General features: G+C 39.3%; 1 long non-coding RNA gene across 1 annotated transcript in view; it reads left to right on the top strand.

The window, feature by feature from the left end:
* Positions 1–15,565, top strand: part of LOC112935132 (uncharacterized) — a 94,795-nt gene that overhangs the window by 28,307 nt on the left and 50,923 nt on the right. The window lies entirely within an intron of this gene.

Below are 15,565 nucleotides of genomic sequence, written 5' to 3'. Positions count from 1 at the left end.
CAGGAAGCACCTACTGGGAGCAGCTCTCGAGGAATTTCTAATTAAGGACTTCTTGCCAAAGGCACATCACCACAATGACATGCCTCATGACCTGGTTGAGTACAAGGCAAGCCTCTGTCTAATGATTCTCTTCTTCAAAGATTTCATAAGAAAAGAAAGCTCATTTTATTAAATTATCCTCATGTACTTTATACCCCATTCATTTTCTACATGATTGCAGTCAAGATGATAAGTCTTTAGGTAAATTTGAGAAATAACCTCATTGCCGAAGGTTGGGTACAGCAAAACACTTCACATGAACTTTGTCTACTTTATTTTCTCTACTTCTTTACTTATTTTCCCTTCCTTCTTTAAAAAAATTCCTTTATAGAATGGTGGTAAATAAATATGAATTAAACAGTCTTTCAGAAGATGGTGAAGAAAAGAGAAAAAGATCTTTGAGTATGACTATAAAGAATTAAGTAGATGGTATTTGTGGGATTGATCGAATAAATACTATCCACCCCCCCCATCCCACCTGATGCACCCATGAGATAGATGAGAATATCCTTTTATACCTAGTGATGCTAGGAGAGGCTGTGATGAATCTGGTCATTTTATGGCTTTGTGTTCCATACAATATCTATGACTACCTTGATAGAAAAAGTTGTTCCAGTTGAAGCAATTTTCTGGTTAGTCCTGGCCAAAGTATTTCATTTAAAAATTTCAGACAATTAAGATGAAAATAAGAAGATTTTTTTTTAATTTTTATTTATTTATGATAGTCACACAGAGAGAGAGAGAGAGAGAGAGAGAGAGAGGCAGAGACACAGGCAGAGGGAGAAGCAGGCTCCATACACCGGGAGCCTGACATGGGATTCGATCCCGAGTCTCCAGGATCGCGCCCTGAGCCAAAGGCAGGCGCTAAACCGCTGCACCACCCAGAGATCCCAAAATAAGAAGATATTTAAATCATTTAAACAATTGCCTAAGCTTCTGTGTCTTTATGTGGTGAATCTATTTAGTTTTCCTATACAGATTAAAAAAAATTTAAAAATTAGTAGGAACATTAACTTGATATTCATTGACATAATTAATAATAATAATAATAATAATCCTAAATCCTAAATATATAATCCAGGCACTAGGTTAAAAACTGTTCAAGTATTATCCAATTAAATCATGCATTAGCTCTATGGGGTAGGTAGTAAAAGCTCCATTACAGAAATGTGGAAAGAGGCCCAGTGAAGTAACTTGCAGTAAGAGCATTTGGGACTTGAATTTGGTTCTCTCTGACTTGAGAATCTTTTTTGTTGACCATGAGTTTATACTGTGTTTTTTAAAATTAAATACTAATATGTGGATTTGTGTATCAAAAATACTTAAATACAGGTATTAATTTCATTCCTATAAATTGGACACATTTAAGCTCTAAGAATTCATTGAATTTAATTTATTAATTACAAATAAATAAATTACTACATATGATTAAGTATGTTGTGTACTTCAACATAATGACAATGAATTATGGAAAAATGAAAATGACCCATGTGATCCAGTAATTCTACTGCTGCATATTTACCCAAAGAAAGTAAGAACACTAATTTGAAAGGACCTACACACCCTTATGTTTACTGACTGCAATATTCTTTACAATAGGTAAGATACAGAAGCAATCTAAGTGTCCATCTATAGAAGAATGGATAAAAGAAGATGTGGTCTATACCCCCCAATGCACATACACATACACAATGGAATATCAGTCAGTCATAAAAAAAGAATGAGATTTTGCCAATTATGCTAAGTGAAATGAGCCAGACTAAGAAAGACAAATACCATATAATTACATGCATATATGGAATCTAAAAAACAAAACAGACTCATAAATACACAGAACAAACTGTATTCAGTACCTTGTGTCCAGGCCCAGGTAATGGACACTAGGGACCAACCGTCCAATCCAGAGCCTATGGAAATTCTTCAGACTATCCAATCCTAAACTTGTTCAGCCTACTCACCCTGCATTGTGAATGTCTTCCTGAAAAAACCAGCACAGTAGTGGCTCTGGCCCATGCTCTCCTTCTTGCTCCTTGTGCTTCCTGAACCACCCTGCTACTTCCTCATGTTGCCCAGTGTGGTGTGACGTGCCCTCTCTTCCTGGGAACTGAAAGTGATAAGCTCTTCTTTCAAGGCAGATGTCTGCATATCTGCCAGACTTACCATACTTGAGTGAAACAAATCCCAGGTACATTTTATTTGATATATTTATCTGACAGAAAGAGAGCACAAACAGGGGGAGTGGCTGGTAGATGGAGAGGGACAAGCAGGCTCCCCGCTGAGCAGGGAGCCCATCTCGGGGCTCGATCTCAGGACACTGAGATCATGACCTGAGTAGAAGGTAGGTGCTTAACCAACTGAGCCACCCAGGCGCCCCGCCCAAGTACATTTAAAACACCTGTATTTCTAAGCATCTTGAACTTTGGTGTCACAGGTTAAGTGTTTCGATGAATGGATACATTTTCTACTTCTCATCTGACCCTGATTGTTTTGCCTCATTTGAGCCTATTTCTCCATTTGTTTGTTGGGACTAATTATAATATCTACCCCACAGAGCCAATCTTGTTGCTTCTTTTCCTCCAGTTCCCCTAACCGACTCCTAGCCATCCACACTCATAAACACACTCACACTTGCGGGAGATGATGCCTGTCTGGGAGAAATCTTAGAGTTACCAGTTCAAATCTAGCAAATTTGCTTCTCTTTAGAAAAAGACATCATTCTTGAGGAATCTTTCCCTATAGAAATATATAAAAGTACAGGTATTTTGGCAGCATTAACCTGAGGTTAGAGTGCACTTAGTGAACTACTTTCAGTAGCCTCTTTAAAAGTGAGCAATATAAAGATGTAAAGTCTTCATGTTCATTTCTTTAAGCCAATAATCTTCCATGATGAAATGATTTGTTATTTCCGAAGTGTTTAGGATTTACATATCTTAGAGGCCTATTCAGTTGGGTTATAAAAATTAATTCAGAGAGAATACATCTAGAATTTTATACTATCTTGTCTGTTTTAGATTCAATAAGTGTGGGGAAGGCTGGAGCTTTCCAGCCTTCTGTACTCTTCCCACAGCGTTACAAATGAGAGGCATATATTGCCGAATAATAATGTGTAGTCACATTTTTTGGTTAATTGCTTTGAATATCGCTAGTGCCACAGTAAAAATAAAATGTAAAGGTTTAGGTTTAAAAACACATCTTTCCACGCTCCATTCTTGTTTGTAAAATGCCATGTGTTTTATTCCTCATTTGAATATGTAAAGACACGTTGTGTTAAAGTGTAGCTATTATTCATTTACAGCACACAAAAATGGTTCATGGTTGCATTATAAGAGTATAACTCATGACTTCAGCGTTTTGCTTCAGACATTTTACTTTTGTAGAACTTGCGATGATATTTAGTTTACTCATATAAAAAATATGCGGATTTCAAATTATATTTAAATCCATTCAGAGCTCAACACTTTTGTGCAACTGATGTATATATCTTTTCATCTCAACTTTTCTATTTTCACATTTAAGAATAATCTGATGGTACCACAGGTTGGTTTATATTATTGGAATCAGATTTCATAAGACTCAAGATATCTACTACCACACACCTAAGTCCAATTCCATTCAGCCTCTGGGCTCCTTCCCAGAAGCTCTCAGTTTGGATAAATAAGACGTTGTGGTTACTCTCATTATTTTGAATTTACCTGGGGAAAGCTTGGGGATGCCTATCATACAGCAAAGATCTGCCTCAATTTTTACTTCAGTGAAGAAATCCGTACAAATTACAATTTAAATTAAGACTATCTGAATCATTTTTCCCTAGAATCACAGCCAAGTTAATAGGGTTGCATATAAAGAGAGAGGAAATTATACGAAAACTACTAAAATGATATAAATGCTCAGAATTACTTTCACCTAGTTGTTTTCATTGCTAATAAGTAGTGTCCATTTCATTTCTCAGAATTTTCTCAGAACAAACAAAGTAAAGTTTGCATCGTTCATTTCTAAGGCAGGTATAGTCTTTCTAATTAAATGAGTACACTCCGTCGACTCTTTCAGTTCACCACCAAAGATGATGTGAGTTTTTTCCCTTGTAAAGACCACCAATAACAAACTATTTTTAATGGAAAAAGTAGGAGGGAAACAAAACAAATATGTTTACAAAGGCAGGTTAATTGCTTGTGAATATGAACACAAACTATGCTGCCCACACTATGTTTCAGGACTGGATCTGCTCTACTATATTTGTAGTCCTTTTTAGTTTCTTAAACAGTTGACCCAACAAAAAAATACTTTGATCCTCCAGGGCAAGACTGATCATCTAGTAACTTTTGCTGCTGCATACTAAAATCTAAGCTCCCTGTAGATATAGCAGAGCACTTACAGTATAAAAATAGCATTGCCGAATTTTCCTCTTCTAAGGGCTAAACATGTTTTTGCCTTTTCCTCAAAGCAAGGTAAACAGGTAAGTATTAAAGTGAAAAAGATGAACAAAATAAAGGATAAAATACAAACACATATCTTCTCAAATCCTTAAATAGTTATTTTGAGGATCATTTGTTGTGAAAATAATACAATTATATTAGACAAATTACATGTTAGATAAATTCCATTTTTAAAAGGAAAAGCAGGGGCAGCCCTGGTGGCTCAGAGGTTTAGCTCCACCTTCAGCCCAGGGCGTGATCCTGGAGTCCCTGGATAGAGTCCCACGTCGTGCTCCCTGCATGGAGCCTGCTTCTCCCTCTGCCTGTGACTCTGCCTCTCTCTCTCTCTCTATCATGAATAAATAAATAAAATCTTTAAAAAAGAAAATATAAAGTTTAAAAAAATAAAATAAAAGGAAAAGCAGAATAAAAGAAGAATGAAGCCCGTACATTCAAATAAATCCTACTTTAAAATAAATTTTAATTAAGAGTATCACCGATACCCTACCTTTCACTGCGTTAAGTATATTATATTTTCATTTCAGGAAACACCAGTGCTCTCCTAATATCACTTTAAAATGGCTTGTCTCACAAATTTAATTAACCTTATCCAGTTTGAGCTTTTTTCCCTTCATTTGTTCAACTTTCATAATTTCAAATGAATAGCACCTGAGACCATCGCACGATGTTGGACACAGTGAGCGGAACAGGGCTGGATTCTATTATTGAGAAGCCTTTGGTGTAATGGGGAGGCAGCAGGTGCATGGACAAGAGAAGAACCACTGAAGGTGTGCGCATCCTGCAGTGGTAGAGACGGTATACCTGGGAACCACCGAAGCACAAAGAGATCTACGTGAGGATTTACTCTAGAGAGAATTCTCTCTAGAAATAGGATCAAGGTCATAATTGTATGATGTGAAGAAAAGGAGGAAAATAAGTTTAAGTTTCTGTGTCTCCCAAAGGTCAGTTTAATAAGCTCCCCAAACCTCAAACAGCAAACAAAGACTACTACTGCCTCCAATCCTCTTCCCGTGGTCACTTCTGGTCTGGTCTGCTAAGCCCAGGGGGCTTCCATGCTTTGTTTGCTTCCCATTCTCCTGCCTTCAGCTTCTTAACCTGCTCATATACATTTATAACACATTTCTTCTTTATATTTATCAAGTCGCCTGAAACTCTTCTCAAAGCCATTTGGAGAGCTATGTCTTACAGGGCACTGATGCTCTATTGCCTTTAGATTGTGGTTCAAAAGACAGCAGAGTGAATGACTCGTTTCTGACCCCAAACTAAGTGGCATGGTTCAAAGTCTCCTATTTTGCCAGCATAACTATTTGTTTGGGGCACCTGGGTAGCTCAGTTGGTAAAGTGTCCGCCTTGGCTCAGGTCACACCCCTGGCGTCAGTCCTGAGTCCCGGGATCAATCCCCATGTCATCAGGCTCCCCGCTCAGCAGAGAATCTGCTTCCCCCTTGGCCCCTCCCTCTGCTCCTTCTCTCTCTCTCAAATAAATACAATCTTTTTTTTTTTAATAAACATTTTAAAGTTTTAGGAAGTCTGATGAAAGCCAGGATTACCATGCTTCTTACACATTTTATATTGTGTCTGGCATACGTTGGAACTTAGTAGATGTTAAATAAACGCAGAATCCCATTCCTTTCTCTATTTCTCGACACATAAGAGAATTCCATACAAATCCCTATACGGATACTGTCACAGGATTTATAAGCAGTCGGGCTTTTTCCTTAGAGTTGAAAAGCAACAAGAAGGAAGTTTTCCTGTGTCGACAGTGAATCATTTAACTTCGGAGTTCACGAAAATTTAAAGTTTAAGAAGGCTAGTCTAGAATTCCGTTCTTTGCATATTCAAGCTGTTCATCTCTCAAAAGTCAAAGTGGATGCCAGAATTCCATAGATTTCATTTTTCAAGATGAACATTCATATTTGAACATATTTCAAGGCAGATGGTTTACAGTTCATGTATTTGTTGCCGTTTTTCTGCCACAACAACTAAATATTGAAGCCACATATTTGTGATGAGGAAAGCACTTCCAAGCCATCTCCCTGCTGCTCCTCGGTGCCGCTCGCTCACTGGTCCCCTGGGTGCAGCTGGGCAGGCTCGGAGGAGCCACACGGTGAATTACACCCATTTGATTTAATAGATGGGGGGGGGCATGGGGAGAGTCACATAAAACAAGTTTCCTACAAATAAATATTTCTTGTAGCAGCCATGAATTTTCTGGTAGCAAATAAGAGAGCAAATGAACATCTATTGAAATATTCTGTTTTCATGATCCACTTAGACAAGCTGGAAAGTTTACTTTTAAGCCTTCTAGCACCCTCGAAGGTAGAGTGCCAGACTGTGAGACTGTTTGATCAGGGTTCAGAAGAGAACAGAGAGAGCAAATAAAGCTTGGGCATTTTGAAGAAACAAAGCCAGCAGATGTGGAAATGCAGCTGGAGAAAGCACCGCACCTTTGTACTGGAGGGTGGATGCCAATGGCATTCAGCAGGTTCGGGGGCCCCTCTGCGCTGGGATGAAATGGTTTGCTGTTCGTTTGTCATCTCACGCGCCGTTTGTTATCGTTCTGCACAACTGTCAATAGTTGCATTATTACAACTTTGAAGACTCATTTCATTAATAAAGGACCATTAGGAAGCTAAATTAGAAACAAAATTAAAAAAAAAAAACGGAAAATAAAAGAAAGGAGGTATGTTTGCTTGGTACCATAACAAGATTTCTCAGTGTATTCAATAAGCACTGAACAAGAAATTGACAAAATAGGACAAAACCTGTCCACCATCATTATCGTCACCACCGTCCAGCACACTGGACATGCACACGCAAAAAGATGGAGGTGGTATTTTTTTTTTTAAGACTTATTTATGTACTTGAGAGAGAAAGACAGAGTGTGGGGGGAGGTGCAGAGGGGGGGAATCTTCAAGCAGACTCCCTGCTAAGTGTGGGGCCCAAGGTGGGGGCTCGATCTCATGACCGATGCAATCACAACCTGAGCTCAAACCAAGAGTCAAATGTTTAACTAGCTGTGCCACCCTGGTGCCCCGACTGAGTGATATCTTTTCGAGATGACTTACAGAGCCTCATACTTTGGATCTAGATTGCCTAAAATCATAATACTTAATCTTAGGGATAGTTTAAAGCAATATTCTCATTTTACAAAGGAGAAAGCAGAGACAGGGAGGTTAGGGACTATTCTAAATGCATACTACTGGTTACTGGAGAAATGATCTAGACCCCAGGATGCTCCAGATCTCTCCCTGGCTAGTTCGTTACATCTCCACTACACTTCTGTTTTCAAATCTTTGTAGTTTATGGGAGAGAGATAAAACAATTAGCAAAAATCATCTCCTAAAAGCTCACTTCAAAAAAAAAAAAAGCTCACTTCAAGAAGTTCAATGCTAGAAGATGGGGCCTGGAAGTGCTAATAAGGAGGGTTTAATCACTCTCCAGAAGCCTAGGGAATGGATATTTCCAGAAGGCTTCTCAGGTGCCAGGCATCTCATACAATGTGATACATAATCCCCACAGACCTCTGTGGAAGGTATGATAAGGTTTTATAGATGAGGAGGAGGTAGAGAGGCAGAGAGACTCAGCAAGTATACTGAAAGCTCCTCCTTAGCACATATCACAGCTGAGCTGCAAGCCCATCGTGCCTGCCCCTCAGTCCCATGGTCTGTCTGACCACGTTGCTTTTAAGACAGATGCACAGAGGCATTTCCCAAACCAACGATGACAACGTCCCCTATGTGCGTGAATGCTTCTGCTTTGACTGGCATCCAGAGCTGCAGGGCATTTTATGATGGCCTAGATGATTAATTTGAACTGATAAAGAAAAAATGTTATTCAGGACGACTGGAGCCATTAAGCCGTTTCTGTCACATGTAAAGATAGGATCAGTCATCTAGTGCTACTCTGCCCTACCCCACTGAGAGCATATCTTTTGGAAGAGTGTGAATTTTATTTTATTTATTTATTTTTAAGAGAGCGTGAATTTTGAAAGTTTGTACTTAAAATGTAGACTTTCCCAATAGGAGAAAACAATTTAATAGGACAATTGTCCTAAAGAAGTGCCTTGTGGATGATTTAAAACTAAAATGCATTTTTCTAATGGCAACGTTTTACCAATTCTTTTGGCCACGAAGAGAAAACAAAATAATTGCACAGAGTCCACCTGAGAGTGCTCTGTAGGAGGTGGCTTGTCGGGAACAGTGACCCCCTCTAAATAAGCTGAAAATCACTGTATCAGTCTTTTGTGGCTTTGGATGCTGGTTCTATCTCTACATCGCTCTCTAACCTCCCAGCTGGTGGAGGTGTGAGTCGAAGGTGCGGGCTAGCTAGAGCAGAAAGTCTCCAGCTGCAACTGTTCTCTATTTCAGGTCAAAGTCCCTTCCAGGAGGTGAGGCCAATGGATCCCAAATCACGGCCGCACGTTATCTGACTGATTAATATCGGTTGTGAATAAACCCATCTGCCCTTTGCATTTTATCCCTTATTTACATAACATCAATTTCCCCTCCTTATCTCTGTCTGTGTTAGCTATGCAAACTCCTTGCAGATACCTCAGCATGTATTTCCCTGGCTTAGCTATATTCTCTATTCCATTTATAATTAATATTTCCCTCATCTGGACAGGTTTTTCTTGGTATGATTTTTTTTTAAAGATTGTATTTATTTATTCATGAGAGACACACAGAGAGAGGGAGAGACAAAGGCGGAGGGAGAAGCAGGCTCCCTGTGGGGAGTTTGATTTGAGACTTGATCCCAGGACCTGCGATCACACCCTGAGCCAAAGGCAGACGCTCAACCACTGAGCCACCCAGGTGCCCCTTGGTGTGATATTAGTATCATAAGAAAGAGGATGTGTTGTTTAAGGGGATGAAGGTGGTACAGTGTGCAATTTGGCTTTTCTCAAAACCTCTTGGTCAAACTCCCAACTTTGTTCAGATGATTTTGTTGGATGACTGCAAAATGCCCACAGTATTCTGGGCACCTTCTCAATTTTCTGCCTCTTCCCGTTGTGTGGGTAGGTCTTGCCTACCTATATGTTTGCGCCCTAAGTTTGGCAACTTAATAATTTTTTGAACCAACCTTGATTTTACGTCCACTGGGCTGGCTCTCCTCACTGATGCCCTCGTGCTCATCCATCACGTCTCATGCCTTCATGGCTCAAAATGACACCAGGGAGAACTGGAGGATGGAAAAAGAAAGACCAGATGCAGTGTGAAATTGGAGGAAAAGCTCGAGGGAGAAAACCACTGCAGGAAGCTCAATCCACTCTGTTCCTGATTATTTTTAGGCCATACAGAGTTTGAAGATGGACAACAGGAAGTAGAGCATCAAAAGGCTGCAGAAAGGAAAAACATGGCCATTCCAAGAGCAGCATCAGGGCTGTCCTTCATGCTTTCTCAACTCTCCTCTCGTATATGCCTCCATCTGTTCCTCACTTGATAAATTTTATTGAGTGCTGTGTGTCAGGTATGCTGGGCCATGGGGGGCCAGATGAATAGATGAAGGCTGAAGTCCAGATGCCACCAGGCAGCAAGCCAACCATCAGCTGGTGTCACCTGGATCTGCCTCTGTATCTCAACTTGTCCCCCCCTGATATTTCAGGAGCCTCGCTATATGCTTTTTTACATTTCACTTGGATTTTTGCAGCAGTGCCCAATGAAAATGTCCGTCTAGAGTTATTTTGCTTTCATCCCATCTTTGCAACCATTGCAATTACCTTTCTAAAGCCCAGAATGAATCATGTTCTAACTCTGTGTCTATGTCTGCAATGACTCCAGGGAAAGCTTAGCCCCCAAGGCCCCACTCCAGCTTTGCACACTCTATGAGCCAGCCACACGTGAACTCGTGAGTATGTCTGTATTTTGCTCCTGCTTTCTGGAATGTTCTTCCTTCTCTTTTCTGCTTGAATGAGTCAGGGTTCTCCAGAGAAATAGAACAAGGGGGATACACATTCACGTTTGTTTATTTATTTAGTGGAATGGTTTCATGTGATCGTGGGAGTTAACAGGTTTGAAATTTGTTGAGTAGACTGGCAGGCTGGCAAATCAGGCAAGAGTTCATATCACAGACTTGAGCCCAAGCTGTCCAGGGTAGGAGCCTGGAAACTCTAGTAGGGTTTCTACTACTAGAATCATTGCAGTCTTGAGGAGACTCCCTTCTACCCTGAGGATCCTCAGTCTTTGCTCTTAATGCCTTCAACTGATTAAATGAGGTCTGAACACATAGAGAGTAATCTACTTTCTTCCAAGTATACTGGTTTAAATATTAAATACATTTAAAAAATACTTTCACAGCAACATCTAGGCTGGTTTTTGACCAGACAGCTGGGAACGCCATAGCTTAGTCAAGTTGGCACATGAAATCAACTGTCAGATGCCTTATAACCTTAACCCTCTTCCATGATTGGTTCAAATATGACCTCCTCTGGCTGGTTTCTTCTCCTGGAATGATTTACAGACCACTGTGGTAAGTACTGAAAGGAGGAGCTGTGGTTCAAGGTACAGTACTTCCCTTGGGCATCAGCAGTCTACTCAGTTGGGGGGATGAGGAGGAGGAGTTCCTTGAGGAGTTTGTCCTGTGCTATGAGCCTTGAACTGCATATTAGAATTCAATCAGGCAAAAAGAGATGTAAGAGTTTTCCAGGGCGGGGAACAGTAGAGCAGAAGTCACAAAACAGAGTCACAAAAACACATAGATGTGAGTGGCCTGCATGTACATGGAGGTAAAGGTGAGGACAGGTGACAGGTAAAAAGGTTAGGACAGAGGTAAAGGTGAGGACAACAGGGGGCACAGAGGAGGACTGGGGATGTAGACCAGGGCCAGATCTCCGAGGGCCCTTATTAGTTTCCCAGGACTGCTATCATAAAGTACCACAACGTTGGCAGCTTCAAATAACAGAAATGTATTATCTCACAGTTCTAGAAATCAGAAGCCAGGAAGCAAAATATCCACAAGTTTGGTTCCCTCTGGAAGTTCTGAGGGGGAATCCCTTCTGTGCCCCTCTCATGGTTTCTGGTTGTTATGGGCATCATTGGTATTCCTCGGGTTGGGACTGCATAATCCCAATCTCTGTCTCCATCTTCATGTAGCTTTCTTTCCCTTGTGGGTCCCTGAGTCTTCTTTTCTGTCATCATACTTAAGGCCCATCCTAATCCAGAATTATCTCATTCTGAGATCATTTACTTTTAATATATTGCTTACAATATTATATCTGCAAAGACACTTATTCCAAATAAAGTCTCATTCTGACATTCCAGGTGGAAACATCTTTTGGAGGCCGCAATTCAGCCCCATATAGGCTTGTGGGAAAAATAATAGATTTGAAGCTGAATCTCCATCCAGGGATCACAGACTCAGATTCCAAGTATCTAATGTCAGTGAGTCTGGGGCTCAAGGGGCTTGCTACAACCTGCCTCATCTGAAAGGGTTAGCTCTGCTTACCTCCAGAAACAAAGTGGGCCAACATTCTCATATCTTTTCATTTTTGAAGAAAAGTTAGATTTCTAGAATTTTACGTGAAATCTCCTTGTTCGAAAATCTGGAAACAAATTTAAATTAAAATGAAAAGCAGGACTCACATCGCCATATGAGTGCAAGAAACACATCTGTTGTCTGGAAGTGACTCATAGACTGTTAGTCTAGAACCACCACTGTAGGGAATGATAAGCCATGCCAAAGCATGAAATGCAGGAGTACAGGCCCCAGATTGCTGTATCAGAAGATGATCCTGGTGTCTGGGTGAAGACAGACTAGAGGGGGTGAGCCTGGAAACCAGAAGGCAAAGTAGGAGGCCATTGAAATAGCCCAGGAGAATGTGCTTGAAAGTTAAACCATGGAAGGAAGCCCTTAACCCATTGCCAAGCCCTGTATGAGCACTTACTGGAGGAACAGAGGAATTAATGGCCATTTACAAATTCTAGGACGTGTGAAATAATAAAACCAAAGGAGGCAGAAATGTTCTCTTGTGCACTTAAAATATCAAAGAATTCTTTTCTGTCACTTTTAGAAACTAGATCAACTAACATTCTGCTTTCATTTTCAAATGAAAAATATAACTGTATACACAACTAATTAAATTAATATAGCTTATTATGACAAAAATAATTTCTTTTGACTTTGTGGACAGCACCACATTTTATATTAAGCTGCTAATACTCATAACCATAAGATTTCAAAATCAGCCAAGCTTGAAAAATTATTGTCTCCAACATTCCCCGTGATCAAAGCAACCCCAATTATAATATTATATTAACCAAGCTAAAAAATAGTATTACAATTTCTAACCTTTCTGAACTGTAATTAGCCATCTAACTATGTATCCAAATTTATTTGATATATTTGCATAGTTAATTAATTATGATTTATTTAAAAGTATTTCATTTGTAAAACTTTGCTCTCCTTAGCCCACAAATCAAATTGCCTAGGGATAAATTTAATTTTTAAATATCTTTTAAAAATCGGGTTAAGATATGTTTAAGACACAGCAGAAGAAAGTTCTGGAATATATGACTCTTTTTCCTTTAAAAAACAAAAGTTTTAAGAAGAGATGGGGGCTAAGTTTGAGGAACCTGACAATGAAAATGAAAATGATGCATCTGGGGAGCTATGAAGTCTCTTCAGAACAACAATTGACTAAGTAACGAGCTGGAAAAGATAGCACCCCTAAAATCACATAATGCACACCCAGAGAAAAAGCTTCCAAGCTTGCAGGATCTATTTGGCTTTCTTCAGTGCATTTGCCTGTCGGTTTAAGTCACATGATCTAGAATGCAGTAGAGCTCCCACTGAGTGCCCAGTATCATGCTCAAGGTCAAAATATAATAGGACATAGATTCAATGTTTGAAAAACTTTTGGAGAGAAATACCAGAATTTAAACTGGATGTACATCTTCATGAACTCCAGTGTCCAGGTAAAAAAATTCAGTCACTCAAATGTTTACAAATAGCAAGATACCCTGATGAAGAAAGCTCCCAAATTTCATCTGGATTTTATAGGCCATGTGAACCTATCTGTACAAGTTTTACAACTGAGACTTCTGGTCAAAGCTGTGACCCTAATAGATGCAGAGGATTCCATCGTTTCTTAAAATCTAGTGACATGCTTGCTAAACAGTTTTGTGTTCTAGGTGGTGCTGAAGGGAGCACTAGGCTAAACTATTTTTAAAAATGAAGGAATAGATGACTACGCTTGTGACAAGAACAGACAAATCCAGGTAGCCAGATAAAGAGGGTGTGAAAATGATAGTGGTGAGAGGAGGCTTCCAAGGTGGAAACTCAGCTTCAGACCTACGAATTAAAGAAGATGCCCAGGGCATATCTGAGAGATGAGACCAGCATCCCTGTCCATTGGAAGTAGCTGTGAAATCATTCCCTAATCCATCAATAGGAATTGAAAAATCTTTGCTTGTAAGCCAGAAAGACACATGTTCTTGTACTGTACTGTGGAAGGAAATAATCACCTTGGGTGTGGAAACCTTACATTTGTAGTGAGAGCTGATGAAACATGGAGTCACAGATCTATGCAAAATCGTTCATAGCCAGTGAAACTTTTAGAGTCTTGGCAGAAGCACTGGAAAATGTTCCACGGAAGGTTAGACTCAACTATTGGGTTTCTCTTAAGACCTGTAGAAACTTTAGTATGTATAAGGTTAAGTTCAATGCAAGACAGTCCATAGCCTATTGGTTATGGCAATTGAATAAATACCATCTAAATTATTAGGGATGAAAGAACAATAGCTACACAAAGAGAAATTATTCCAAGTTATTTTCAAAAGGTAACTGGACTACGTTTTGAGGTATATATCATGAGGACAAAAAGAACTAAAGTGTAAACCTAAGGAAATAATACTATTCTGAGGCTATTGTGCATATTGAAGGATAAATAAAAGGAAGATTCATATTGACACTGTTGAAAACCAAGTCTTTCCATGGTAGGGAAAAAATGACACAAATGTGAAACCAATGAGGCTGAGAAAAAACTCTGTAATTGTAGATTTGAACTAGAGGTATTAGTCTGAAGTCATGATACATGTTTATCTAAAAGATTATATTCTAGGCCTAAAAAGGCCTAGTAGGATTTAAAAAACAGATTAATGAAATGGCAACAGAGCATCTCTTGGCTCAGGGTGTGGTTTCTAGTTACCATTTACCAATAAGAGAAACCATAAATCCACAGAGAAGTATTGAGTCCAAGTGCTGAGTCCAGGTATGAAAGCAAGGAGGCTATCTACCAGATTCCCAGTAACATGTTGGCAAGATCCAAGGGCCAAATTGAAAGAGTCCCCACTGGCTAGAGATGAGACCATATGAGAGCCAATAAAAAAAACCAACACATCAAATATGTTTAAATGCATGACTTCATAAGGAAACTAAAAAAAGAAGTACCTTTCTGTCACCTTTGAAAACTGTTGGAATACCAGTTTATTTATTAGAAAACTGAAAAATACAGGGGAAAAAAAATCAAACACTCACATTTTCATCCTATATTTCTGTTTGAACTGTGCCTAGGGTAACCAAACAATTGATGAAGAAAAATTTCTCTTTTTCAGAGTACTGAAAGCTTATGATTCCAAGGGAAATAATACAATTTTAAAATTATGATTTTGCATCTCCACTCTAACTCTAATACTAATTCCAGCTGGAGTGGATTTAGGCGAATTTTACCACTAGCTGATAACATTAAAAGAAAAAAAAAAAGAAAAAAAGAAAGAGAAAAAAGAAAAAAAGAAAGTGAGACATTATGAATCTCTTGATGGTGCATATGCATAACATTATGGAGTATTTACCAAACAAAATATTAAGCTTTTATTTACTTTTTAAAAAGATTTTTATTTATTTATCCATGAGAGACACACAGAGAGAGGCAGAGAAATAGGCAGAGGGAGATGCAGGCTCCCTGTAGGGAGCCTGATGTGAGACTGATACCAGGACCCCGGTATCATGACCTGAACCAAAGGAAGATGCTCAACCACTGAGCCACCCAGGCTCCCCTTAGCTTTTATTTGATTAGGTTTCTTTACATAACCACCAATTTTCAGGAATTATGGGGTATAAAGGTAGAACTATTTAAAATAATACCTGCATCAATTTAAC

Source organism: Vulpes vulpes, chromosome 1 (assembly GCF_048418805.1).
Source record: "Vulpes vulpes isolate BD-2025 chromosome 1, VulVul3, whole genome shotgun sequence".
NCBI classification, from domain to species: Eukaryota; Metazoa; Chordata; class Mammalia; order Carnivora; family Canidae; genus Vulpes; species Vulpes vulpes.
Note: the sequence above shows the minus strand (reverse complement) of the source record. Positions and strands in the feature narration are given on the sequence as shown.